The sequence below is a fragment of the Pinus tabuliformis genome, chromosome J (assembly GCF_031772625.1).
Source record: "Pinus tabuliformis cultivar Carrire ecotype Pingquan chromosome J, CPIR1, whole genome shotgun sequence".
NCBI lineage: Eukaryota > Viridiplantae > Streptophyta > Pinopsida > Pinales > Pinaceae > Pinus > Pinus tabuliformis.
Window position 1 is genome coordinate 1,411,600,068 of NC_142295.1, and position 26,035 is coordinate 1,411,626,102.

A 26,035-nucleotide genomic window follows, 5' to 3' on the forward strand; every position below is an offset into this window, starting at 1 on the left:
AAAGATGAATGATTATTTCGATATGTGGATTCTTGAGAAGAATTGGAACAATAATTACCTCCTACTTTGCCTGCACCTCCTATCATTCTAGACAACTCCACCCTCACTTCTCTCATGATCGGACGCAGCATCAAGTCCCTCTCCATGCATAAATTTTCCAACATGGCCACTTTGAAACTTGTCTCCACATGCTACGACCCGACTCCATCTAGTTTAATCGCAGGGTCCACCCAATCCATCAGATATTCCTTGGGTTTTTCACTTTCCATCAGATTCCTTATCTCTTCAGAAAGCAGCACCCTTTCTCCACCTCTGAAATCCCCAAAGTTGGAACCCACATCCACGACCTATTTTCTCGAAAGAATTTCGAGCATTATCACCCCAAATGCAAACACATCCAGCTTCGGTGTCACCAGCCCGTCTCTAATAAATTCTAGAGCCATATATCCATGATCCCCAACAATGTGGCTTGTCACCGCATGAACTTGCGATCCTTCGATATCCCCAGATTTGGCCAATCTGAAATTGGAAATCTTCACTCGGAAATTCTTGTCCAGAAGAATATTGTTGCTCTTAAGGTCCTTGTGAAACAAGGTGGGAGTCGTGCTATGATGAAAATACTCTAGCCCCTCTGCTATGTCTAGAGAAATCTATAGCCTCTAGTTCCAAGTCAGATTCGAACCCCCTATATTGTTGGGTTGTGTTATATTCGTTCTACGACTAGCCCACATAGTTAACCGAGGGGTTAGAAGGGGGGTGGAGCCCCCCTCTTCGTTGCGTCGATTGCATAGCGGCGGGTTACATGGGGTTTGAGGGGTGTAGGTAACCCCACTCTATGGGGTCTGGGGCAGCACCCTAGAAAATTTTGTTTCTGGACCCTATATTAGGTTGGGCGGACCTACCTATGGTTTTGTGCATGATTTTTCGCACATGGTTTTGGATGCGATGGTTTTTGGTCCATGGTTTTGGACGCGATAGTTTTCGGTCCATGGTATTGGACACTTTGGCATGTATAAATATGTATTGTAACATTGAAAGGAACATAATGAAAAATCAAGCTAGTAGTCTTGGTTTTGGGATCCAAGGGAAAATCTCTATCTATATGTGTTTTATGTGTTATGCTCTCGCATTATTTATTTTCTATGTTTTAGAATTCGTATGCAAGTAATTTCTATACGGGGTTAAAACCTACATTTGGTATCAAAGTTGTTTTGGCTTCAAGGGGACACCTTTGTTGCTAAGGGGTTTCGCTCGGGCCAGTGGTAGACCCTGTTCAGTGGGAGATATGCGAGATCAATTCTGGTAGTGAAAGAAGATGGCAAGTAGTGGAAAGATAGAGATCGAGAAATTTAATGTTCAGAGTTTTGAGTTATGGAAACTCAAGATGGAGGATCTGTTGGTGGATAAAGATCAGTGGATCGCAGTAGATCTGGGTACTAAACCAACAGGAGTGTTTGATGAAGAAAGGAAGAAGTTGGATCGGAAGGCTAAGAGCACAATAAGATTGTGTGTCTCGGATTTAGTATTGCTACATGTATCAGGGGAAGCTACGACAAAGGTTTTGTGCGACAAGTTAGGGACTTTGTATCAATCTAAGTCTCTCATGAATAAGATGTTCCTATGGAAAAATCTGTATAACCCGAGGATGAAAGATGGAGACTCGGTGATAGAACATCTGAACGCATTTAATACTGTGGTAAGCTAGTTATAATTTGTTGATATTAAAATTTCATATGAAGATAAGTGCATCAATTTGTTGTGTTCTCTACCAGATTTGTGGGATAGTCTGGTTATTGCAATAGGTAGCAATGGAACTTCCTTGCAGTTTGATGAAATTGTCTCATCCTTGCTGACGGAGGAGATGAGACAGAAAAATATGGAGAGCCAAAATGGTGATGCCTTGTCTATACAAGGATAGTCCTAGAACAGAAACAAAAATAAGTCATCGAGTGGAAGATCTAAATCTAGAGGTAGATCTAAATCTCCAGGAAAACCTATAAAGGTGGTGTGCTAGAAATGTGAAAAGGAAGGGCACTACAAAAGGTACTATAAATCTAAAGCTCCTGATAAAGGAAAGGGATCTGATGATGCTCCTTCTGCAGAGGAAAAAACCACCTTAGATGAAGGTGGGGATGTGTACTTGGCTTCTTCAAGTACACATGTAGATCATGAGGCATGGTTGATTGACTCAGGTGCATCCTTTCACTTCACTCCCCATGGAGAGTGGTTCTGTGAGTACGATAAATATGATGGTGGTGATGTCTTCTTTGGGGATGATAGGAAGGCTAGAATCATTGGTCGTGGAAAAGTAAAGTTGAAGTTGCAAGGTGGAAGGGTTATAACACTTCTGGGTGTTCTGCATATTCTTGCATTGGCCAGAAATCGGATTTCCGTAAGCAAGCTGGATGATGCAGGTGTAAAAACAGTGTTCGAGAAGGATACTTGCAAGATGGCTTGGGGACCACTGGTATTGATGTGGGGAGTTTGGATTGGAACTCTGTACAAGCTGGAAGGTAGCACTGTTTTTGATGGGTGCAACAATTTTGTGGTTCCTGAAAGTGGAGCAGAAAATCTAGTGGTCTCTGGAGAGAATACCATGCTATGGAATCAAAGGCTTGGAAATATTGGAGAGAAGGGCCTTCGAATACTTCATGGTAAAGGTATGGTAGAAGGCATGAGTAATATCTCTCTGGATTTTGATTTCTGTGAAAATTGTGTATATGGGAAGAAGAATCAGGTGAGTTTCCCCTATTGTGGTAAGAGGGCGAAACATATATTAGAGCTTGTGCACAGTGATGTGTTTGGACCTATGAAGGTTCCATCACTGGGTAAGTATGTGTACTATGTATCATTTATAGATGACTTCTCAAAGAATACATGGATATATTTCCTTAAGAAGAAACCTGAAGTCTTTGACATGTTTAAAGAATTTAAGGCTCTAGTGGAAAACCAAACAGAAAAGAAGATAAAGGTGCTGAGGATAGATAACGGTGGAGATTTTTGTAGTAAGGAATTTGAAGAATTCCATAAAAAGTGTGGTATAGCACGACATAAGTCTACTCCATATAAACCTGAGAAAAATGGAGCTGCAGAAAGAATGAACAAGACGTTGATGGAAAGGGCAAAAAGCATGCTCAGTGGTGCTGGTTTAGGACAAGAGTTATGGGCAGAGGCGGTGGAGACAACATGTTACCTAGTCAATAGATCACCTACATCAGTGTTGGAGGATAAGACTCCACAATTGGTATGGACCGGTAAGAAACCCTCTCTTTCACATCTGAGGGTATTTGGATGTGATGCATATGTACATGTTCCAAAGGATAAAATAACCAAGTTGGATAGTAAATCTAAAAAGTGTATCTTTATTGGGTATAAGTATGGTTTAAAGGGTTATAAGCTTTGGAACCCTGTAACAAGGAAGGTTGTGTACAGCCGAGATGTGGTGTTCAAAGAGGTGAAAGATTTTATTAAGCATGAAATCCCATCAAAGGAACCTGAGAAGATAGAGTTTGAGCTAAAGGAGGAAGATTCAGACTCTACAACAGAGGAGGAATTAGAAGATGAAGAGCCACAAACTCCGGGCATGAGAAGATCAGTTCGAGAAAGAAGGCAGTCAAAATGGTATAGTCCATCTGCTTTCTGTTCAAATTTTGCTTTATCTATTACTGATGATGATCCCAGAACTGTAAAGGAAGTAGTAGATTCATAGGATGGAAAACTCTGGAAAGAGGACATGCTTGATGAAATGGAATCTTTGCACAAAAATGAGGCTTGGGATTTGGTGGAGTTGCCGGCTGGAAGGAAACCCATTGGCATCAAATGGGTGTTCAAGAAGAAGACAAATGTAGAAGGAAAGGTGGAGAAATACAAAGCTTGGTTGGTAGGAAAAGGTTATTCCCAGGTTCCAGGAATTGATTTTGGTGATATTTTTTCTCTTGTTTCCAAGGTAACTTCTATTATATTACTTTTATCTGTTGCTGCTGTTTTTGATTTTGAGGTAGAACAGATGGATGTGAAGATAGCATTTCTTCACAGGGATCTGGAAGAGGAGATCTACATGAAGCAACCTGAAGGTTCTATGGTGAAGGGTAAGAAATAAATGGTATGTAAGTTAAAGAAGTCTTTGTATGGGTTAAAACAATCACCAAGGATGTGGTATCACAAATTTGATACATTTATATGGGGACTTGGCTTCACCAGAAGCAAAGCAGATCACTGTGTGTATTTTAAATTAATTGGTGACCATGTTATTTATTTGGTCTTGTATGTGGATGATATGTTGCTGGTTGGAAATGACAAAGAAATTATCCAATATTTGAAGACCCAATTGTCCTCCAAATTTGACATGAAATATCTTGGTGCTGCAAACTATATTTTGGGCATGGAAAGTAAACTAGACTAGGCAAAGAGGAAGCTCTAGTTAAAGCAAAGGAAGTATGTCAAGACAATATTGCAGAGATTTAATATGCAGGATAGTAAACCAGTGAAGGTTCCTATTCCTGTAGGTGTAAAGTTATATGTTGAAGAGTGTCCCAAGACACAAGAAGAGGAAGAGGACATGTCACGTGTTCCATATGCAAGTGCATTTAGTAGCCTGATGTATGCAATGGTCTATATTAGACCAGACATTGCACATGCAGTGGGAGTATTGAGCAGGTTTATGTCAAAACCAAGAAAGGAGCATTGGACAACAATGAAGCGGGTTTCAGGTATTTGTGTGGCACTAGTGATTATGGTTTGTGCTACCAAGGAAGACCAAGATTAGACAGAGTGTTGGATATTCATGGCTGTGTTGATGCAAACTGCGCTGGAGATCTGGATCAGAGAAGATCTACAAGTGGTATGTTTTTAACCTATTTGGGGGTGCAATCAGTTGGATGAGTAAGAAACAATCTGTAGTGGCACTATCAACTACATAGGCAGAATACATGGCAACCACTCATGCAAGCAAGGAAGCAGTTTGTTTGCAGAGATTGTGTTCAAGTATGGGTTAGTACAGGGAGCTATAAGGATAGATTGTGACAGCCAAAGTGCAATTTTCTTGGCAAAGAACCCAGCATATCAATCAAAGACAAAGCACATTGATGTTTACTATTACTTTGTGAGGGATATGATAGAAGAAAAAAAGGTGTTGCTGGTAAAGGTGGACACTTTGAAGAATACTGCAAATGCATTGAAAAAATATGTGAGCTCTGAGAAGTTCTCTTGGTGTAGAGAAACAATGGGCATTGTAGGGTTGGATAAATGACTAAGCTCTCTTGTGGCCCCCTGTGGAAGGAAAACAGCAAGTGGGAGAATGTTGGGTTGTGTTATATTATTTCCATGACTAGCCCACGTAGTTAACCGAGGGGTTCGAGGGGGGTGAAGCCCCCCTTCATTGCACCAATTGCGTAGTGGGGGGGTCACAGGGGGTTTGAGGGGTGCAGGTAAACAAATTTGTTTTTCGACCCCATATTAGGTTGGGCGGACCTACCTATGGTTTTGTGCATGATTTTTCGCACATGGTTTTGGACGCGATGGTTTTCAGTCCATGGTTTTGGATGTGCTAGTTTTCGGTCCATGGTATTGGATGCTTTAGCATGTATAAATATGTATTTTAACATTGAAAGGAACATAATGAAAAATCAAGCTGGTAATCCCAGTTTTGGGATCCAGGGGAAAATCTCTGTGTATATGTGTTTTATGTGTTATGCTCTCGCATTGTTTATTTTCTGTGTTTTAGAATTCGTATGTAGGTAGTTTTTGTATGGGGTTAAAACTTACATACATGTGACCATGCACTGCGGATCCAATGGCTTAAAGATCCATTTTCCACATACTCAAAGATGAGATACGAGTTTGGGTCTGACGACTCTTTGGCACAGATGCCAAGTAGAGTGACAAGACTCGTGTAATGGAATCTGTGAACGGCGTTGGTCTCCTTCGATACCTTCCCTCTCATCTGCTTGATCGCCACTCTATTTCCATGCAGAACTGCGTGGAAAACGAAACCATAGATTCTATGCTCCCTGCTGAAATTTCTAGTGGCCTCCTAGATCTCTTTGAATGAAAAGTGTATTAATCTATCTGATGCCAGCAATTCTCACATGTTTGAAGGAAGGCTCAATTTGATCTCTAAACCCTCCGCATCCCCTGCCTCTCAGCTTTATTTTCTCTGGTTTGCTTCACCTTCTTCTTGAAAATAAGAGGGCTTCTAGAAGCCCTACTCCAAGAAGTAGCGCTCCTCCCACAGATGAAATAATTGGTAGATAAATATGATTGTAGCTCTTGTGGGAGAAATGTTCAGGATTATAAACGAAGGCAGGCACCTTCGCTATAGCAGGAGGAGGGGGTAGCACGAATTGGGTAGAAGGGGGAATCACAGGGTTGTGGTTGAGGGGAATTAACAGAGTTGTGTACGGATAAATATCAGGATTTATGGACTCTAGATTATTAGCATAGATGAAATATGCATAACTATATTGAACTTTTCCATGATTATATGATGTGGGAACATCTAACCTAGGGTATCATGTTTAATAAAGGTGTTAGTTCCCTAAGTTAGGATTTAATTATTAAATGTATTTTTCCTATAGTTTAGGAGAGAATGAGAATTATTAAAAATAGGATAAAGTTCGATAGTATTTTGGAAGAGTTGAGAGATTTGAGGGTTAGTTATATCTTATCTAGAGATAAGGGATTAGGTGAGAGTTTTTATGGATCATGAGAGATATTGTGGGAGTTTGTTTAGGATATAGAACCTACTTTGGGTTCATATCCGCTTGTATAAATCTAGGTGAGCCCGTGAGGCATGTAAATGTAAAGTAGAGCGAGGAATGAGAGGCCAATGATTAGGCCAAGAATTCTCTTGTAAATATTTTATTTATTAATCAATTATTTCTGATATTTTATGTGCATACATATTGTATGGATTTCATAATGTGTAGTGCGTTAGATTTTTAAGTTGCAGATCCCTAGCCTACGACATCATTTTTGGTATCAGAGCATCTATTGGTGCACACTACAAAGTGTGTGGGGAATGTAAGCGGTATTTCCTGAAGATTTTGCACTGTATCAAGGGTTGGACTACACAAATAAGTGACTTAAAATATTTAAAGCAAATTTGAAAAAGTAAATATGGAATCCTCACTTGTGGATTGTTTCACATGAAAGAATAAGTGGTGATGTAAAGAGGATTATTAATTATTCCTTTATATAATAAGGAGGTAAGATAATGAATGGGATGTGTGAGTATAGAATGTGAGTTTATGGTGTTAAGGTAAAATGAACATATAAATGTCTTAAGGGTGAATGTCAAAGGTCAATGAAGAAATTTGTGAAATTTGTGAAGACAAGGTCTAAGTTGTATAGCTTGAGTCAAGTCAAGAATGAATTAAAGTTAGATTCAAAGTCCACCATTAATCGTTGTAATTATTTTAATGAAGTATTATCTAAATTTAAGCTTTAAAGTCAAATAAATGTTTATAGTCATGTATTGGTATGTAAAATGGTTCATTTTCAGTTGCAACCAACACCCAAGGTCCATTGATGTAAAGAGTTAATGTCAAATTATAATTCTAGAGTTAAAGAGTTATAAATCAAGTCAAAAGTGAATTTAAGTTTGAGTCATTAAATGTAATGAGTGCATTATTGGTAGAAATGACACCCAAAGTCTAGTCGATGTGCTTGCAACAATTGCGGGTGAATGTAACAAAAATTGTAGCAAAAACAAGATAGCAATGTAGCCAAAGCAAGACAAACAAAATTTCTCAATAAGTAGGTGAAGTAGCCAAAGGAGCAAGTAGCGCTCAAAAATAAGGTTCAAGTGGAATGAACCATTAGCCAAGTTTAGAGGAAGTAACTTAGAAAAGGAGTCAGTTTGATTTCATTTTATAATGAACAAGGTGAAGTTCATGAAAGGAGAAGGAAGATGACTATCGATAGTAATTTGCAGAATTCAAAGAAAATCCACAATGATGCCATAGGAATTGGCATAAATGATGAAGAATTTGAGAAAGAGATTGTTGAGTTAAATACACGACTTGACGTGTTGATGGAGTTGCTACAAAATCATAAACATGGATGGATAATGAAGAGGACATCTATATGGCCAATCAAGAAGTTGATTGCAAGGAGATAAAAACACAAGTTGAAATTTTTGTTAAGGGAAGTGGAAAAACTCTAGATAACCAAGATGAATGTATGCATTTGTGAACCAAAACAAGGATTGATGTTTGGTGAGGACAATGATGATTCTAAAATGAAATATGTTGATATGAACGTGGGTTCAATTCCCATAGATGGCACCACAAACTATTTAGAAGGTCAGCATAAAGACTTGAAGACAAAATCATCTATCGAGACTATAAGGACTTATGTTTCTAAATCTGACAATTGGTATGTAGATGCAAGATGTGTTGCAAATGATGGACAAGACACTAATTTTGTTTCATCCAGAGATGAGGACTAGACTATTGAAATCATTTCTGAAAGTGACTGTAAAATTCTTATGAAATGTGAAGAAGAATTACAATTGCTAGAAAAGATGTTGGTGGAACCTAACTCTAAGCAAGTTGCAGATAAGGAAGAAAAATGTTCAAGCAGAGAAAAATTTGTAGAATCTGAATTAAATGTTAGAGATGATGAAGTGATATTCCAACCTAGTAACAACAAACTTCAATAGGAAACTAGATTGGATATTGAAATTGAATAATTAAGGAAACTAATAGAAAAAGTGCACAAACCAAGATATTGTGAGATGAAGCAGAAGGACAATAACATAATACATTTTACTACACAAGTATACATCAACAAAGAAGGAGGAAAATTACAACATAAAGTTTGGAAGCCTAGAAAATGAGAAAAGGAAACCATGAAACAACAACAACATGACAAAGCAATTGATTTATTACAAGTGAAACTTTGAGATCTAGGAGGAATTTTATCAACTTATGAATATATATGGTCGGGAGACCATGATTTTCTTTTATATAGGGAGTTTGATGCAGAAGCATCTAACCTAGGGTATCATGTTTGCTAAAGGAGTTAGTTCCCTAAGTTAGGATTTAATTATTTAATGTGTTTTTCCTACAGTTTTAGGAGAGGATGAGAATTATTGTAAATAGGAGAAATTTCGAGAGTATTTTGGAAGAGCTTAGAGATTTGAGGGTTAGTTATATCTTATCTAGAGATAAGGGATTAGGTAAGATTTTTTTATGGATTATGAGAGATATTGTGGGTGTTTGTTTAGGATCTATAACCTACTTTGGGTTCAAATCCACTTGTATAAATCTAGATCAGCCCATGAGGCATGTAAGTGTGAAGTAGAGGGAGGAATGAGAGGTCAATGATTAGGCCGTGAATTCTCTTGTAAATATCTTATTTATTAATTAATTATTTCTGAGATTTTATGTGCATACATATTGTATAGATTTCATAATGTGTTGTGTGCTAGATTTTTAAGTTGCAAGCCCCTAACCTGCAACATCATTATATCATCATTGTCATCCAGATCTATGATCTAGGAGAGAAGAAGCTTGACGCCATTGGCAACCTATTTATCAGTTGGGCATGTGTAGCACAAGGGTGCAATGAGTTTTATTCTAGGCCTTAAATCATTAATTTTGTACCTTGGATTCTGCTCTCGTATGGCCTGGCAGGTCGTGAGGCCCTGTAATGTCTGGTTTGAGATATTGATGTACATATCATTGTCCTGAATAGTGTATGTGTCGTTATCCTACGATAAATTTCCCAAACACTTGCAGTGAATTGGAATGAGGACAACTTGATTTAAGGGAAAAGGCTTCGAGTAATCCTTTACCGCTGATAGATTACTTAAAGATGCTATGATGTTGTGCGTTGTGTAGAAGTGTGCGTTGATGTTGTGGAGGGACATATAAAGGGGATGAGCTCAATACAGGGAAAATGTGTGACATTCTTTGGTAGCACCATTGTAGAGGTAGCATGAGCATACTGTGTGATAATTGACACAGTCTTCAATGAAATCATTCAAATACGATTGATGAGCTGCTGCAAAAAACCCATTATCCACCATTGTTCTTCTATTCGGGAATTGCATTAAGCAGGCACAAAAGATAATAAAAACAACCTTCGAGAATCGATTAAGAAACATAATAGCCATGTTCGTTGTACTATAATGTGATGAAATGCCAATGGTTGTCTTTATAATACTTGCACCTCAGCCACTGCCGCTGAGAATATGAGACTTTCACAGTGTGAACATGCATAAACATCTCTCCTAATTTTGACTGGAATCAACTCATCTACTTTATGACATGGTTAGTCTAGAAGGCAGTAAACATATATTTTATTTTATTTTCCATGGAAGATCCACCAGAGGGAACACATCTTACAAGTTTTTACCCCAAGGTGTCTAGGAGAATTGAACACATGAACTCTTTTGCGAAAAGAACTCAACCAATTGATTAATAGCTGGCAACTATCCCAAAAGGTGCAAAGAGAGGCTAATAAGATTTTTAAATTGAACTTCTTTTGTTTTTAATTCCATAATCAATAAAAATAATAATACTAAATTAATTATTATATAATAAAATATACTTTTATGAATATAAATTTATTTATAATTATAGATATGAAAATTGTAAAATAAACTTTTAGAATAAAAGATTCTGTTTACAAAAATGTTATAAAAAAAATTCATGCATAAATAATATGAAAATAATTTTATATTATAAAATTTTATGCATTAAATAATATGAAAGTTACATAAATAACAATACACATAATACATAAAAGAAATAAAGTTTGTATAAACATCAAAATTACTTAATAAATTTTGTTGCATCAATTAAATTTGATATTCTTAACACATCAAATAAACTTGATGAAATTATTAACATTTTTCATATTGATAAATAATTCATTGAGTTAGCAGGGAACTAATAAAAAGAAATACAAAAAGGGATAATACACAACTTCACTGTAGATAAGATTTCTTTTGAATTTACTCTGACTCGACACCACAACAAATGTGTTGATTGTGTGTCATGGAATTAGGAAGTGGTTGGTCATGCACCATAAAAATAGTTGGTCATGAAGTCGTGCACCATGAAACTCACTAGAAGCGTCATAGATCTACCTTTCAAAAATTAAGTGGAAACAACAAGTGTATCGACGTAATAAAGTACTAAAGTACTTGAACTAGAATAAGGTGAAACTAAAAGTCCAACTTCCATTCAACCCTCTATTTTTTTTCATAAATCCAAGGTTAGCCATTGATTAAGAGGCTATCAAAAACCCCTGTAGGCATAGAGGAAGTATGCTCTCAAACTTTTATGCCCCTATGACCTTATATTTGCAATTTAGATCGAAACCTAGAGTGAATCTTCTAAAATCCCTATACTTCCTCCATGATTTTTCCTTCTTACATCTGAACCTCCATGTTACATCACATTCATTTAGTTTGGACCCATGATTAGGAAATTAAAAGTTGGGGTTATAGAAATAATATCATCACAAGTGCGAAGTATGGATTCATCCTATTTAAATGTGGCATGTTCTACAACAGAAAAAACTTTGGACATTGCCTTTGATGATTCGAGCCAAGGATGTGGCAATTGATAAGTTATTGCAATCACTGTGATTACCACTACAATAAGCACAAAAAAATAAACTTAATTTTTGTGACCACATGAGAATGAAGATATCTAAAGGTATATGTTTCACTTGCCAATGAATATATTCAAATTCATTCTTAAAGAAAGCCCATTATTTGTTGGTATTTAGAGCCTGTAAAAATTAATTAAATGAGAAAGACAAATGCACAATGAGCAAGAAACAAATCAAAAAAAAAAAAAAAAAAAATTACGTTGTAAAACCCTAACAATGTGTCAAGGAAACCTCAACGGGGAAAAGGATTGGAATTCTTATTATTCAAGGTCAAAAATGACTCTCCAACAACACATCAACCCAGGAAACATCATTTTAATATGAATACTTCATTACATAACTTCCTATCATTGCGGTTAATTAGGGTTTACACCCAATTAATCTCACATATATGCGAAACGAGAAGAAAAGAGTCTGACTACTGAAGATGTCGGGTCAGGTTATTGCGCGTGAGGGGTTTGGTTAGGGTTTTTACTGAACCCTGAAGCTGCAGTAACCGCGTCGCCCTCCGTTTACCCTCGCCGCTACCGCAGTCAGCGCCTACCCTCCTCCGTTACACTGCCGCTGTTGGTTCGAAGCTCCGCGCCGGGGGAACACTGTGCCGTGACTTCCGTTTCTACCTGTGACGGTTTACATTTTACCTTGCACGGTCCGTCAACTGTAACTGCAACCTGTCTTTTTCCCCGGGATTCTCTACTCCTCAAGGTGTCCGCCGTCCCGAGGTGCAGCTGGCCATGGAGGATCTGGAGGCTGTTGATTATTCCGCTGACCCATTGGAAGGGGTCCCCATCTGGCGATCTCCAAATGCCACCTCAGAAGGTATGTTCAACTCTGAAATTCCCGGAAATTTCTCTCAGTTTTTCTTCGGTGAATCGTCGAGGGCTCAGCCTGTGGTCCTTCCGGATGAACCTCCTACCTGGCCAGCCCTCTCCACGCCGCCTCACTCTCCGGCAACCCTCGGTTTTGTCTCCGGTTGCCTAAACCCTAACCCTGGTTTAGACCTCCCGGAAGCTGGCTCATTTTCACGGCCGCCGCATAACCCTTCTCTGCCTTCCTCCTCCGCCGGACCCGCGGTCTCCCTTGGTCACTCCTCCGGTAGCTTCACTGCCGTACCTCCGCTCTCGGGCCCCCCTTTTGTTTCTGGCTCCGGAATCCCTGTCTCTCATCAGATCTCGGCCCCTTTGAATGCTACCGCTCCGCCTCCTGGTCAGCCTCAGAACCCCCCACCTCCGCGCGGCCCTAAACGGAAATATAAGTGCTTCAAATCCAAGGAGGACGATATTTTTCTCAGACTGGAAGAGGATATTCGGTGGGGAGAAGCGATGGACTTTGCAGATCGGGTCTTGGTTGGTCGCATCAGGGGGCGCAGCTACACGGCAGCACAATTGAAGACCTGGGTAACTGAAGTTTGGGGGCATCATTTGGTGAACATCCCTCATGTGCAGACATTCGTGAGGGGATGGTTCGCACTGAGGTTTGCTCGTGCTGACCACACAAATTGGGTCTTGTCCTCTTACTGGCATTTTGATCATGCCCCTGTGCTCCTTAAGAGATGGACACCTTTATTCGACCCTGAGATAGAGCAGATAGGTATTGGACCAGTATGGATTAGGCTCCCGGGATTACCTCTCCAATACTGGTCTGAAGATATATTCAAACGTATTGGTAATGCACTTGGCACATTCATGGGCTATGATAAATCCTATCATCAGACTGGCATGATGGCTTATGCCAGGATCCTTGTCAACATGGACACCAGAGGCGGGCTTTATGAGCACATTACTATACAGTGGAGAGACTCAGCTCGCAGACAGATCATTGATTACGAGGGCATTCCCTATCGATGCCGCAGGTGCCACAAAGTAGGGCATCTCTACAGGGACTGCCCTCTCCTCCGGAAAGGGCCTAGGAAGGGCGATGAAGGTGGAGTCGACCCACCCCGGGACACCTCCCCTATACAGCCACCTGATCAGCATCCTGAGCCACATCTGCACGAACAAGAAGATGGTGTCCCTCAGAGCTCTCCTGCGGCTGCTGATACTGACACAGTCCCTGACGCTCCTCCTACTTCATCATCTCCTGTGCTATCAGCGCCACAGCAAGAGGACGCAGCGAACTCGGGTATGTCTTCATCTCCCCCCTCTTTGATATCTCATGCATCCTGCACTGCATTGGGCATATCATCTCTCCCTCTTTGCACTGATCCTCTCCCCACATTATCATCTCCCGCTCCACATTTCACCCCCTCTCACTCTCCCCTCACTTGCTCCCTACCGCTCCCTCCTCCGTTGGCCCCTCCTCTATTGATCACATCGACCCTCGCTTCCCTTTCCATTCGATCGTCTCAGACATCTCCTCGGTACTCGCTGCGATCCCGGGTGAGAGACAAGGGTCCTGACGCTGTTGGTCTCGACTCTGTAAGTGTCTCCTCCTCTCTTAAGACCTCTCGGGGTCGACCCTCCCGCATCACCAAAGCTAGGCACACTGCCGATGAAGAAGTCGCCCTCGGGCGACAACAGACTATTTTTAGGGCGCTTAGAGCAAGGGATGGCCCTCTTCCCCTCCCCTCATGAAGGTTCTATCTTTTAACTGCCGAGGGTTTGCTAGCTCATCCAAAAAACTAGCGCTCAGGAGGTTGCTTAATTCGACTCAACTGGACATTTTTTTCCTGCAAGAAACCCTCAGCTTGGCTGAACCCCTCATACACACCCTCTCCTCCTGGCTCCCTAACTGGACCATCCATGCTCTGGATGCGTCTGGGCGATCCGGTGGATTGGCTATCGGGGTCTCTAACAGGGCTGTGGATATTCGAAATCTCTGGGGTGGCAGGGGTTTCATTGGCCTTGACATTTTTGTCCACTCTTTGGAAAGAGATATGCGCATCATCAACATCTACGGCCCCTGCTCTGACCGTGCAAACTTCTGGAGATCTCTAATGGAATCTGAACTTCTACAAGCCGATAACATCTTATTGGGAGGGGATTTGAATTTTTCCCTGGGCTTCTGCGAATCATGGGGGCATATGGCACAGGTCGACTCCCTCTCTGATACCCTCTCCACCTTATTGGAAGATCATCACTGGGTAGACATTCCATCTGCTCGTTTACAATACACCTGGACTAATAATAGGAGTGGGGATCAGAGTTTGGCCAGGAGGCTCGATCGTTTTCTTATTAAGGAAGCCCTGTATAACAGCCTCCCCAGATTCCGCCAATGGGTCGGATCCGGTGGCATATCCGATCACAGGCCTATCTTCCTAGAAGCTGAAGACCTTAATCACAAAATCAAGAGCCCCTTCAAATTTAATGCTTCATGGCTTCTGGACCCCTCATATATTCAGCTGGTCCAAAATTACTGGCAGAACAATCCCATCAGGGAAGAGGAGGAACTCTCTGCGGGTTTTGTTAGAAAACTTATTGAACTCAAGCAGATCACCAAAACTTGGGCTCACCAAAAGCGAATCCAAGATAATCATACTCTGAAAGAGGCGGAACAGGTCATAGCAGAGTTTGAGGACACATCATCTGGAACTTTCCCCACACAGGAGAGCAAGGAACTGTACACCTCTCTCATCGCAAAGCGCTCTCAAATTCTGAAAGAAAGAGAAGAAAGTTGGAGGCTGAGAAGCAGGGCTATCTGGCTCTCTATAGGCGAGAATAACTCTAAATTTTGTCACAAATTCGCCAACGGACACAAAGCCATCAACACTATTTGGGAATTAAAGGATAATCAAGGCCACATTGTTACATCACAACAGAATCTGGCCAGGCTGGCTACTGAGCATTTTAGAGGCATTTATTCTGCTCCTGGAGACATTAATATTTTGGAAATTATGAGAGTTGTTGAACTCTTTCCCAGATATGTTGATCAAGATGACTCGGATGAGCTTCAGAAGGAAGTAACCATGGAGGAACTGGAAGCTACACTAAAATGGTTTAAGAAAGATAAGAGCCCTGGCCCAGATGGGTGGACCATAGAATTCTACCTCGCTTTCTTCGACATCTTGGGGAATGACCTCCTGAAGATTGTGGAAGATAGTAGGAGGAGAGGTAGGATATCCTCAGCTATCAAATCCACCTTCATCGCCCTTATTCCTAAATCCGATGCCCCGTCCTCCTTCGATGACTTCCGCCCCATCTCACTCTGCAACTGCCTTTATAAGATCATTGCCAAAATTATCGCCAATCGCCTTAAGCCCATCCTCTCACATCACATATCCTCCGAACAATTTGCTTTCTTGCATCAAAGGCAGATCCATGAAGCCATCGCCACTGCTCAAGAACTTATGCACTCCCTGCAGATCAAAAAACAGAAAGGCATGATTCTTAAAGTGGATCTCTCTAAGGCATTTGACAGAACAAATTGGCTGTATTTGAGGCTGCTGCTAACTCATCTTGGCTTCCCTTTTGGCTTCATTAAATGGACGATGAGCTGCATCACCGACGTATCCTACAGTGTTTTACTCAATGGGGAAGCCACCTCCTTCTTCACATCTGAGAGAGGACTTAGACAAGGATGTCCTCTCTCACCTCTGCTGTTCTTACTGATCATGGAAGGATTAAGCAGAATTATCTCTACAGCCAGAGATAGGCATCAAATGACTGGCATCAAAATTGTGGACAATTTCTTCCTCACACATCTGTTATTCGTTGATGACATATTGATCTTCCTAAATGGCAGCATTGGCGACTCCACTGCGCTTCACAATTCCTTCCTCCTATTTCAGCAAGCCACTGGAATGAAGATAAATGTAAACAAATCTACAATCACCATGGTAGGCTGCTCTATTCATGAATCTACCTTTGTCACTCAGCGCTTTCCCTTTGTTCTATTGAATCTGAAGGATGGAATAAAGTACCTTGGCTTCAGACTAAAACCATCTGGCTACAGAATCGCTGACTGGTTATGGCTAATTGCAAAAGTGGAAAAGAGACTTCAGGTATGGTACCATCGATACCTCTCTCGTGCAGGCAGATTAGTTCTTATCAAAGCTGTTATTGAAGCCACACCAGTCTATTGGATGGCACTAGCCTGGATTCCAAAAGGCATTTTGAATAGGCTCCAAGGTATTTGCTGCAGATTCCTTTGGAAAGGACAGCAGCAGGGGAGACTCTTCGCTTGGGTAAAATGGGACACCATTGCTAAGCCCAAGCGATGGGGCGGATGGGGCATCAAGAGATTGGACTCTTTCTCCAAAGCCTTGGCTGCTAAGCTCGGATGGCGTCTACTTACCTCAGATGGTCTCTGGTCTCAAGTTGCATATGCTAAATATATCAAACCACAGACAGTACTGGACTGGATGTGCACTCAGCATGGCACCAATCACCAGATCTCCAATATCTGGAAAGCAGTCATCGGCACCTTACCACTGCTACGAGATGGTATCACTTGGCGCATTAAGGAAGGCAACGCTGTTCGCATCGGGCTGGATCCATGGGTTGGATGCGGAAATGCCCATAGATTATCTGCTGATCTAATTAGACATCTCCAGGACAGAGGAATTACACATATCAAACATATTGGAGATCATGCAAACTCCTCGTTCCTTCAGCAAGCTTGGTTATCCGCCCAAGCTTTGGAAGTGCCTGCACAGTGGACAAACGAATGGGCGGAGTATACAAACGCACTATCTCAAGCTCATATCAGGCTCACTGATGGACCAGACGAGATCATTTGGGCGTTCGCCAAGCATGGAGTCTATACACCAAAGCTTGGATATCTAAGGCTCATGGAACCTTATAGACCCCCTGAAATACTTCCCACCTGGAAAGCGCTCTGGAAGCTTAAGTCAGCCCCCCGGACTAGATTGTTGATGTGGAACATCCTATTCGATAAGATTCCCACCGGCACCAACCTCATGAAGAGGTCCTTTTATGGACCCTTTCGATGTCACCTCTGTCATAACGCCGAAGAAAGCACCGATCATTTATTCCTATTATGCAGCTCTTCTAATCAATTCTGGAAATCTCTCACCTTACAGATCCCGCTATTGAAAGAATGGCATGGTAACAACCTCTCGGAAGCCTGGAATGCCTGGTGCCAAAATCACTCTGGGAAAGCTATTAATATGCCTCTACTGGCTTGCTGGGCCATTTGGATCGCGCGGAACCAGTCAATCTTTAATCTTAAAGCCCCTCATTGGCCTTCTATTGTCCTCCACACGGTTGCAGATTACAATATGCTACCTGAAGAGGATCCTCCCGCCCCGCCTCGCATCTTCAGACCTGTTCCCATTGATATATCAAAACCATGGGCTTTTTTTTATGGCTCGGCCCAAGAAGCGGGCTATGGGGGTGGTGCTATCCTCCATCTCAACGAGAGGCATTGTTTCAAGCTACAAATTAATCTTGGTGGAGGCACAAACAATTTTGCAGAACTGTGCACCGCCAAACACATCATCCACTTTGATATCCATAAACAATGTAGACACCTCCAGCTTTTTGGAGATTCTAAAATTGTTTGCAACTGCCTGAATGATGCATCCCATTGTCATGCATTTTCTTTGAGGCACATACTTGATGAAGCAAAGAGATTGACTGTTGCTTTTGAATCTTTTGTTTTCCATCATGTTTACAGGGAGAAAAACACCGTCGCCGACCAGCTCTCCAAAGAGGCCGTGCATAGAGATGGAGAAGACTGGCTGATCCAGGAGGAAATAGATGGATCCTACTACCAGCACTACCACAGACCTTTTGACGACCACATGGACGAGGGGCTATGAAGCCCACACTATATTTCTGAGTAGCTTTTGTTTATAGTATGTACATAGACACTGTCTAGACATGGTTTCAGTTTCACTCTATTTTGTTTATATACAGTATATATATGGCTCTCTGCGAAGAGCACAGTCAATTTTTGATCTCTGACAAACTTAACAGTTTTTCTTTTTTGAAAATGCTCCCTGCGTGGAGACATCTTGGACTACTCTACAGTTATTTTTTGATCTCGACAGGCAATGCTGCCTCCATATGAATATGCTTCGGCATCTGCAAAATGTAATTTCTTAATACATAATAGAAATTACGACTTTTTCCCAGGGGAAAAAACTTCCTATCGTTGCACAAAATTGAATCTCCAATAATGCATCAACCCGAGAAACATCATTTTAATATGAAGACTTCAAACGCTAGCAACATCATTTTAATATGGATAATTAATTGCATAACTTCCTATCGTTACACAAAAATGACTCTCCAACAATACATCAACCCGAGCAACATCATTTTAATATGAAGACAATACATCAATTCGGGTAACATCATTTTAATATGAAGACTTCATTACATAACTTCCTATTGTTACGCAAGTGTTTGAACAATGAAGTCACATTTTATGAGATTGTTACATTTTAACAATTGTTGTCATTCCTAACGTTATTTTGTCAAACAATTAATTATGTATAAAAAATTTTAATTCAAAATTTTTAATCTGGTGTAAGATATCCATATACACATTTATCTTTACAAAACATTAATTTAAAATGAATGGTCATTTTATTATGAATATGTTAAATTTATAAGTTTTTATATAGATCAACTCACATCTAAACAAAAAAAAGCAAATAATAATTTTAAAATATGATAATTTATTATATAAATTAAAATATTAGAAAAAAAATATCCTTGTAAATAAACCTGTTAGCCTCCTATACCAATAGGTTTTCATCTCTCATGATTGATAGTGGAAGTGCCAAAAATGTTCGCCTTCCATGCTACTAAGGTTCCATTTTTGAAGGAAGCAGACAGTTAAAAAATGTAAAGAGGGTATGCCTTAAAAGAAAAATCAAAGGGCAAGAAAATGAATTGGTCAAAGAAAAAACAAAAGAAATGAACCCCAAACAAACACCATGAAAGTGGCTAGTCCAAATTGCCACTACTACTTTGATGGATGGTCCAACAGCTCAAGTTGGGCCTCACCATGTTTTAAATTGCATGTTGTAGACTAGAGAGGAAGTACCTGTTCAAATAGCTCATGCTTTGACAGATGACTAGGTGGATAGAGAAAGAAAGGAGCCCAACTGCTAAATCTGGGCCCTTGGAAGTCATAAGGGTAGACTTAGATAGGAGGGCAGCAAAAAGAAAAGAGAATTATCAGGGTTTGCAAGGCCAAGTGCACCCATCCAAAGGAAGAAAAAATGTTAGGCATATTAGGAGGGGTAGGCAGTTGAAGGTTGCAGAAAGCAAGATTGAAGCATATCACATGGGAATAATCAAAATGATGTCACCAGCAGGAGAAAGGCAAGAGCAGTGGCCTATTTGGTAAACTACTAAACCATCACTAATTTCCCCCCATCCCCTTCAAAAAGTTTCTTACTAACCTCCCCATGAGCACTGCAGGATCTGCCTGATCAGTCATCCTTAGACTCTTCACTTGTACAAATTTCATGTTAGAAGTGACTTCTTGCTTTGAAAAGAAGCCACATTTCTTGTGTAAAAATTCTTTTCATTTTGATCTACTCCCTAACTAAGTCTATTTTCTAAAAAGCTTAGTAACTATCACTTCCCATTCCCATTCCCCTCCAAATACTAACTACTAACTCTATCTACACTAAATCCCCTATGTTCCCCTTTCCCTATTACTATAACACCATGGTGTATAAAACCCCAAGCAATGTATAAATATCCCCCCTTTAACATTATAGCTAAAAATTACTTCTAAGGGAGACATTAGTCCACCAGGGACTATAGTCAACCCTACTTTGGGATTACCCTAACCTCTGGTTAGATTAATAACCTATACTCAGCCTTCATTTTCCCTCTTTCTGAAAAAATTCATAAAAACCCCCTCTCCCCCTCTCAAAACCCAATATCCATATGTTTTTATAAAACCCGACAGTCTAACCCGCATACCCCAAAACCCACAAAAACCCCTTAACCAAAGTTTAAAACCCCGAAATATTAAAATGAATATTTTAATTGGCCGGCGGGTCCCCCCAACATGCACGACGAATCGGGGCGCCCGCCAGCCCTTGATCTCCCGCCCCCCTTCATCCAACGGTGGGCGGGCGATTTGAGATTTGAAGCCCCCGCCCTTTAACGTCCGGGGAACGGGCGGTTTTCCCCACCGTATGCTAGACGCATGGCAGGCAGCGGAGGTGTTCGGAGCCCCCCTCCTCGATACCGACTTCTCCCAAAAGCGGTGCGGGGAGACCGCTTACCACCCTCCCGCTTACCACCTCCTCTGTCACGTCAATCCATGTCATCCTGACGTCATGTCACCGGCCCCCACCCTCGCGCCTCGTCGCCCTCCATGTCACTTTCCCACCCCACACCACCCGCCACCGTGCCTGGCCACGCTGGCCTCCAGCTCAGCGCCCATGTCACCTTCCGTACCTGGGCCCGCCATGACGTCATGCTGACGTCATCGGCGGAAAAGCGCCAATGACCCATTTTTTCCAAATTTATCGTTAAAAACGCGCTATTTGGCTGTTTTATGTCATTTTCGTTGGAAACAAAGAAGAGTCGTTGTGAGCTGTTCAGTGCGAAATTTACCTCCAAGCCGCCAAATTCAAAGCTGCAGATGCCGCAAATTCACCAATTTACCTGCATTATTCATCCACTGTCGACCCGGAGGCTCTCGGCGTTTTTTATCTAGGTATTTGCCAGAATTCACCTGTTTCACCCGTGTTTTTTCCATTTCTCTGCCAATTTTCCATGAAACACCTGTTAAATCCCAAATTGAAGATTGTCTCTTAGTTAATTCTGAACTAAAGCAACCTGCATTGCCCCCTGCCCCAAAAATTTGATGTTAAAACAATAATTCGCGGCCTTAATTTGCAAATTCATCCTCAAGCTACCCGGCATTGTTCCCTTTTGCTGAGTGCAGGCTTGAATAGCTGCATTTCACCAATTTTAGTCCTGCCCGCTCTCTGCATTTTATCCTAATTGGTCCCAATCACTATGAATTTACCCAAGCAGAGCAGAGGCAAGCCTACCTAGCCTACCTATTTCTCTTTGAAGAATATTTTTAGCATGATCTGCATTCAATCTGTCACCTGAGCTTTGAGGAACCTTGCAAACCATTGCACTTACCTTGTTCGATTCAGAAACTACATAATGGTTGCTCCTGCACCCACAGCTCTTAGTGTTGCCCCCATAAATCCACCAAATAAAGAGCTGGAGTCCCTGCCTCTTGCTGACAGGGACTACCTCATCCAAGACTTTGTGGGTGATAGGAACCATTTGCAGACCTTCAGGGAATTGAGAGATGACTATTTGAATGGCAAGGATACATATGGGATATGGGAATCAAATCTGCCATATTACTTTCTCCCATCTGTTAACATTTTTCCAGAGATTATCTGCCTATGTGCTGAGAATTATGATGCAAACCACAGAGATGTCAAGTCTCCATCTGGGAGCATCCTCTTTCACATTAATGCTGAGTCCATCAACCAGATGCTCAACTTCAAACAAGCTCAGCTGTTGTTTCCTTTCTCCATGAACTATCTACTGGATACAGGTGCCAAGATGTCCACTCCTGACATTCAGAAGATCACCCAGACATTTATGAGGCCTGACCACCAGCCCACAGGGCCACCTCCCTACTTATATGTCCACTTTAGTGATACAGGCAAACTTCTGCTGGACATGATTTCATATGTGTTGGGCTATAAAACCAGTGAATTTGTTGATGAGACAGTGCTGGTATTGCTAGCTGCTTATAGCGCAGGCCAACCTCCGGCCTACAAATATAATTTTGCTAAATTCATAGCCAACAAGATACATGAGCAGCTTTTCAAAGTGGACAGGGAGGGCATCTTCAAGTATTTATCTTATATCTACCACATGTTCATGTACTACCAGTCTGAGGCTTTTCCATGCTACATCAAAAAGCTGGATTCTAGAGGAGAAAGAAGATCTGTTATCTTCTGGACATCTGTCTTCGACCAAGTCCAAAATTCACCATATTCATATTGTGAATTTATTGATCAATTTGTATACCCAGTCTCTTGCTTATTGATGAGGTCCCCTCCTCCCAGAGTGTCATTTGAAATACAGAAAACCCTGTAGCTCTCTAAAAACTATAAAATAGGTGATTGGTACCTATACCAGGATCATATAGTCATCAGAATCTATGGCTGTGAGCTCTGTCCATACAGGCTCCCAAAATATGTGCCCATGAGACTGTTTGCCTTTGAGTATTATAGGCAGCTCATTCACTCTGACCTCACCCACTTCCACAATGCCAAAAAGAAAGCCCACCTCAAGTTCAAGCACCACCTGGGCCCCTTCATCATCAACAAAAAAGAGGGATGGCAAGATGCTGAGCAAATCCTCAAAAACAAGTACATGCTCTCAAAAATCTTCCGGTGGGTCCCTTATGACCCTGAAGGCTTCATCTGTGCCAGGAGGGTTAAGTATAGGCTGTTAGGCTATGAGCATTGCAAATATCCACATATTGAACAGTATGCCAGTCAGCAAGAATGGCTGCAAGATACTTTAATTGAAAAACTAACTGAAGAAGAGATAATGCAAAAGAATGTCAAGGATTTGGAAAAAACTCTTGACTTGGATTCTGTGCAGCAGGTAATCTTCAAGAAACCACATCCAGTGGGAGAAGGAACCTCAGCCACAACAACTGCACCAGCCACCCAGGCACCTTCTACAGCAGCATCAGGTACAGACAAGGGTAAAGGAATAATGGGTGTTGAAGAAGAAACAGTAAAAGAACAGCCTGCCTCCTCAATTGGGCAGCAACAAGAGTAGACCCCTCCACTGCAAACTGAACCACCTACAGCACCTATTTTGCAGACTCCAGCACATGAGGAGAGGGGTAAGAAAAGAGACAGAGAAGAGTCCACTCCTGCTAGTGGATCCTCCCAGCAACCTGAGGCCAAGAGCAAAAGGTTGACTCCCTAGTAATAGAAGAGATAAGTGAAGAAGTCCTTGACAGTCCAAGGAAAGATGGGGAAGGTAGCCAGAAAACAGGTACAAGCTCCTTTCAGTAGGAGCAGGGATTGCAGCTTGGCTTGGAGGTGTCCTCCTCCACTTAGCAGAGCAAGAAGCCTTCAAGCACCAAGGCTTCCTTCAAACAAATAAAGGCACAGAATGACTTGCTGAGAATAGAAGTATACAAACAGTTTCTCAAGGCAACACCAGCCAAGCAAGAAAGGCTAATGTCTGTATATGACATTCAAGAGGATAAAATGATCCTCAGCCACTTCAAACCTAAGGTGCCGCAGCCTAAATCAGCTACAGATTTTGTAAGGACAAGGGTGGAAGTCATGGAAAAAGACATTCACCCCATGGACCAAATTGAACTGTACAAGCAGACTGGAGAAATGGTCTATGCCACCTTGGTGGACAGGGCAACAATGGCCCATGAATTAAAGGAATCATTAAAGAATACCAACATTCAGTTGGATTTTGAGAGAATGTCCTCCATGGCCAAGGACAACAGGATCAAATCATTAGAGGACATCATTATAGACCTAGGACATGATCCCAAGGACCCAAAGGGCGTGAGGGCCCTCATGAAGAAAAAGGAAGATGACCTTAATGCATTGAAGAAAAGGTTAAAGTTGCTGCCCACCGAGCACCCCCAAACAGCAGAATTGCAAAAGGAAAAGGAGGCCGATGAGCAACTTGATCTAATAATGCAGCTTAACCAGAAGGTCCTTGATTTTGAAAAGGAGCTTGAAGGGGCACTACAAGATAAGCAGGGAGAATCTACATCCCAGGCTCCTCCAACTACTTCAACCACTGCAACAACTACAGAGGTAGCAGTGGCCCCTGTAACAACAACAGCAACAATAGAAGCAGCAGCAACAACAACAACCCCAGAGTCCAGTTTAAACATGGAAGATTTGACTAAGGCTATCAAAGAAATGGAGCTCCAGGTTACTGAGATTAAGCAGGCCAAGGAAAATTTGGCAGATCTAGAGGCCAAATATGACAAATCAAAGATGACTGTGGCAGAGAAAGGTAGAGAAATAAAGGCCCTGAAAGAGAAAATAAAGGCCTTGGAGAAAGAGCTCAAGCTAGAAAGTGCTATGGCAGAAATAAAAAGAATTTTATGGGTCCGAATTGACCAATCCATTACTAGACAATGGAAGTCAATCAAGATTGTGCATGAACAAATGGAATTAATTGCCAAAGCACAGATCGAGATCCAGAAGGCCAGAACAGTACTGGGGAACAGGCCTGAGCAGGCCAATAGAATGATACACTTTTTGAACAATCAGACCCAGGAGGAGCTAGCAGCCATCAACATTGTCAATAGAACAGAGGCTGTCCTTATGGCTAAAAAGGTGCTAACTCTCAGGAATTATGTACAGACTGTAGAGAGAAAGTGCCACGAAATACAGGCTGAGGTGGATTAATACAAGCTCAAAATGGGAGCACTACAAGGAAAGGGATTGCCCAGCCTACTAACCAGCACAGGGAAACTGCTCCCCCGTGAGCAATATGCTGCCAGGATGTCAACTTTTATTGAAAATCATATCACTGCATCTGCAAGTACTTCTGAGGAAGTAGGGCCTCCAACAGGGCAAGGCCTTTATGACAAACTTTAAAATCTGTTTTTCATTGAAAATGAAATCCACCACCTTTTTGAGGTTCCTCCTAATTTTTACAGGTATACAGAGGCAGATGAAACAATTGTGAAAATTTGAAGACACCAGCTGCCCAAAGAGGATTGGTGGCAGGCAATGCTACAAATTTTGCCAAAGTAGTCTCAATTGCTCGGTCCTACTCAGCTTCAACTCAGCAAAAGGCAAAAAAGCATAATAAAGACAACACTTTAGGCAGCCGAAAGGGTGACTCAGCAAAGGACAGCGACAACAAGCAAAAGATCAAAAATACGCAAATTTTGGGGAGCATATCTTCAGCCGACTCCAACGGTCACAAAGTCAATATTCTCTGACCATTTTTGACAGCTAAGGCACTGAGGAGTTACTACAGCATTTACTTTCTCAGCTACAATGCTCCAGGAGTTGGCACGACATTAATGAAACATTTACTCATCAGCTAGATATTTTCTTATGTAAATTATGTATATATACCTCCCCTGGCAACGTATGCGGGGTTGGTGATTTCATTCTGAGGCAAATGTATTGTATATTTTCAGATTATCTAATGAAAAAGGCTGGAAAAGCTCAGTGATTTCCTGAATGTTTGATGTCTTGGTGATACTATGCGTGCTGTTGCAGAATTCCTGTGTTGTCTGATGGAACAATAAGTTTTTCTCAATCTATGTTTTGTCTTCTTATGTTTATTAAATCATACACATGTCTCACTAATCTAGCAGTAGAGAAAAGGAATAGTACATGAAATGTTTGGTTACACCTTGTGCTCAATATTTATTGCTGAAAATGTTTTCTTCAGAATTTATCATGAACATGAATTCTTAATTGCTCATGTTTTCATTAATTCTATAAATATGAATGTTATGTAGAAATTCTTCA

At 41.2% G+C, this 26,035-nt stretch overlaps 1 pseudogene; it reads right to left on the bottom strand.

Moving 5' to 3' along the window:
• Positions 1 to 347: 347 nt before the first annotated feature.
• On the bottom strand, positions 348 to 19,673 carry LOC149232639 (lysM domain receptor-like kinase 4; annotated as a pseudogene).
• Between the last annotated feature and the right edge of the window lie 6,362 nt (positions 19,674 to 26,035).